Source organism: Gobio gobio, assembly GCF_949357685.1.
Source record: "Gobio gobio genome assembly, chromosome: 11".
Taxonomy (NCBI): domain Eukaryota; kingdom Metazoa; phylum Chordata; class Actinopteri; order Cypriniformes; family Gobionidae; genus Gobio; species Gobio gobio.
In genome coordinates this window covers 51,375,207-51,379,815 of record NC_137104.1, presented here as the reverse complement: position 1 = coordinate 51,379,815, position 4,609 = coordinate 51,375,207, and positions in this window count along the sequence as shown.

Below are 4,609 nucleotides of genomic sequence, written 5' to 3'. Positions count from 1 at the left end.
TGGCTTTATTTCGCTGTGTTGAGGCTTTTTCATTGTGTTGTGGCTTGATTTCGTTGTGTTGTGGCTTTATTTCGCTGTGTTGTGGCTTTTTCGTTGTGTTGTGGCTTTATTTCGCTGTGTTGAGGCTTTTTCATTGTGTTGTGGCTTGATTTCGTTGTGTTGTGGCTTTATTTCGCTGTGTTGTGGCTTTTTCGTTGTGTTGTGGCTTTATTTCGCTGTGTTGTGGCTTTTTCGTTGTGTTGTGGCTTTATTTCGCTGTGTTGTGGCTTTTTCGTTGTGTTGTGGCTTTATTTCGCTGTGTTGTGGCTTTTTCGTTGTATTGTGGCTTGATTTCGTTGTGTTGTGAACTTATGTATGCTTTTTAAATTTTGTTGTGTTGTGCACTACTGGGCCACCGTAGGTAGTACGGTCAACTCAAGTCAATATATGTGGCAAGTAGCTGTGTAAAAAGCGGGATAATGTAAAAACAAAAGGTTGTTATCGCAGAACAAACCCCTTCAAACTGATAACCATATGCTGGATGTACATTATCCTGTCTGGTGGGCAGCTCGCTTTGGGTTTGGAACGGAGCATGTGCAAGTTGATTTATTGAAATCGTCATGTCAAAGAGCGTTTTACAGCATGCAAAGCAAGTGAAATATTGACGTTGTCACTAGCCTTTTAAGGGTTTAACCAAAACATGTCACGGCAGAGAAAATAACCATGATGCTATCCAGAGGCCCGTTTTTTTGGGAGTTTGACGAAAAGCCCCATTGGGTCAGCGGGCAGCGGGAGCGGAGAGACCCATGGTCAAAGCAGGGGAATGTGATATATTGTGGCAGGAAGATTAAACCAGGCCAGCATGGCCTCAAGCCCAACCGACCAGCAAGAAAAACAAAGGCCAGAGAAGAGCATGCCATGGGGGAGGATGAGAAACACACCGAAATCTTCAAATCACATCCAATGCCCTGCCCGCCACTCTTCATTATTAGCACTGTCCACATTTGAGTCATCAAAACTAATATTGCAATTACAAAACGAACTCTCAAGCATTAGTTGAAAGGAGTCGTTCACCCAAAAAAAGAATATTCAGTCATTATTTATTTGCCTGCATGTTGTTTTTAAACCCAAATGCATTTTTTCCCAGTGGAAGAGATTATAAATAGCATCAAGGGCTTGAAATATTTGTATATACACTTCCATTCAAAAGGTTATACTGATCAAAAGTGACAGTAAAACATTTATAATGTAATAAATGCTGTTCTTTTTAACTTTCTATTCATTAAAAAATCCTAAAAAGAATAATTAAATAATAAGATAATAAAATAATCATCAATGTTTTGATGCAAATCATCATATTAGAATGATTTCTGAAGGATCATGTGACACTGAAGACTGGAGTAATGATGATAAATTCAGCTTTGATCACAGGAATAAATTACATTTGACTATATATTCACATAGAAAACAGTTATTTTAAACTGTAATAATATTTTACAATTTTACTGTTTTTACTGTATTTTTGATCAGCCTTGGTGAGCAGAAGAGACTTCTTTTAAAAACATTAATTAAAAACATAAAAAAAATCTGTTTAATGTTTATAAAATACATTTTTATACATTTTATACAGTTATATTTTATTCAACGTATTAAAATATATGTATATTAGTGCTTTTTCTCCTACTGTACTTTGAGCTTGACCACCGGTGGTTCCCGCACTTTTGTTAAAGTATATTAAAAATATTTGATGATGAAAATGACAGCATATTTTGGAATAACATGTGGGTAAGTAGATATGGGATTCTGAAAAACATACATTACTGTTGCCGTGTATATCTCCCAAGTGTTTGGGGAAAGTTTAGCACAAATGTAAAGTTTATGAAGTGTCACCTTTTCCTAGTATAAGTCACAGAAACAACTCCATCTCTTTTCTTAGCATCAGTCTCATGACCTACATTACAGCATACAGTGATTTACCGTCCTTTCGCTTTCTCTCTGTCTCTGTGACAGTCGCTCCGTCGCTCCAGTGGGACGTGTCCTACATGTTGGACCCGGTCCTGTAATCTGCTACCACTGAGCTGTTATCTGGAGAATAGGAGACCCCATTGTCCTTCTCCTCCACCCATGGTGAAACACTCATTTTGGCCTGCAGAGATGGGCTGTTGTTTGTTGTGCTGATTTTTCACGGTCACGGTTGTGCTCAATAAATGTCTCGAAATGAAGTCTGATCTGTATTCCAAAGAATACACAGAATATCTTTTATCCACAGTCTTACTGACATATCTCATTTGAAATGTATTTGTTGCTCCTAATACAACGTGAAGACATCAGTCTTTTTCTTAAAGGAATAGCACACATGAAAGTTCAGCCATCGTTTACCTGTCATTCCAAAACCATGTGACTTGTTTCCTTCTTCCATGCTGAGAGTGAATGAGGACAGATAATGTCAAACTCAAATAGTGACAAAATGCCTTTTAAAAACATATGATAGATTTGCATGATGAAACGACCCAGATGTAAATCAATATTTGATGAAAAATCAATGTTTTAAAATAGATTAACATTGAAAAGTGCACTGACTGAATTGTTCCCTATCCCCTATATAGTGCACTGACTGAATCGTTCCCTATCCCCTATATAGTGCACTGTCTGATCATTCCCCATCCCCTATATAGTGCACTGTCTGATCATTCCCTATCCCCTATAGTGCACTGTCTGATCATTCCCTATCCTCTATATAGTGCACTGTCTGATCATTCCCTATCCCCTATATAGTGCACTGTTTGATCATTCCCTATCCTCTATATAGTGCACTGTCTGATCGTTCCCTATCCCCTATATAGTGCACTGTCTGATCGTTCCCTATCCCCTATATAGTGCACTGTCTGATCATTCCCTATCCCCTATAGTGCACTTTCTGAATCATTTCCTATCCCCTATATAGTGCACTGTCTGATCATTCCCTATCCCCTATAGTGCACTTTCTGAATCATTCCCTATCCCCTATATAGTGCACTGTCTGAATCGTTCCCTATCCCATATATAGTGCACTGTCTGATCGTTCCCTATCCCCTATAGAGTGCACTGTCTGATCGTTCCCTATCCCCTATATAGTGCACTGTCTGATCGTTCCCTATCCCCTATATAGTGCACTGTCTGATCATTCCCTATCCCCTATAGTGCACTTTCTGAATCATTTCCTATCCCCTATATAGTGCACTGTCTGATCTTTCCCTGTCCCCTATATAGAGCACTGTCTGATCGTTCCCTATCCCCTATATAGTGCACTGTCTGATCGTTCCCTGTCCCCTATATAGTGCACTGTCTGATCATTCCCTATCCCCTATAGTGCACTGTCTGCTGGATCCCTACCCCCTATATAGTGCACTGTCTGATCGTTCCCTATCCCCTATATAGTGCACTCTCTGATCGTTCCCTATCCTCTATATAGTGCACTGTCTGATCGTTCCCTATCCTCTATATAGTGCACTCTCTGATCGTTCCCTATCCTCTATATAGTGCACTGTCTGATCGTTCCCTATCCTCTATATAGTGCACTCTCTGATCATTCCCTATCCTCTATATAGTGCACTGTCTGATCGTTCCCTATCCTCTATACAGTGCCGTTCACCATGTAGAAAATAGTAAATGTGTGAACAAGTGTCTATTTATAATGTAGGGGGCAGGGCTACAGATTCTAGAGAGCATTTGATTGGTCAGAAAATCTGACGAGAAGCTGAAGTGCAGAGTGCTGTCATCAAAATCATTGATCATTAATCATTGATCATTAATCATGATTGGCGGACTGTACGTTTTGAATGCTTTTATCTTCCTAATGTGAATTTTGTAATTGTTTTGGCGCACACTAGCTTATAGATGACAGTAGTAAGACTAGCGTACCGGTATTCATACTAAAGCCAAAAAAACGTCAATTTTGATTTCATGGGGACTTTAATTTCTGGGGGAACTAACAGGCTTTCCTTTGTGCCATGTACTCAAGACTGCTTAAATTCCCCACTGAAGGAAAGGCATTAAACACAAGCCCCAGTTTACTGCCAGTGCCAGGTTTTTCTCAACAACCTCTCATTCTTACACAGAAGGTCCAAGGTGGAGTGGAGGGAACATTAAAATTCCTGCTCCTCCTCTGGCACAGTAGCCTGATCTCAGATCAGTGTGGCTCGTTACCATAGCGCTGCCTGACTCAGTTCAGGCTCATATAGGTGGGCGTTCGTACTTTCAAAATCACGGCAATGAACGACGAATGCAGTCTCTTACGTCGCCGAACACCTTTAAGGAATGACGCGCAGACGATGACCTTTGCTCGACGATACAAGAAGAGCGCAGATGCCAGACACGGAGCGAGCGTCACCTGTCCGATGCGTAAAAGCGCACAATGACAACAAATTGCGCGCTCTGCGGTTCCGCCGCGCTTAATCTGATTCTGGACATGTGAAGGGCTCTGGATTAGGAGGTCGTCGGGTGATGCGAATCGCCCTCCTTTGTTCGCGCAGATGAGGGACTGACGTGTTCCCGGGGGATTTTCAGTCGCGGTTCAAACCCTGAGACGCTGGCGAGTCGGTCATACACACACACACACACACACTCACACACACACTCACTCAATGTTGCT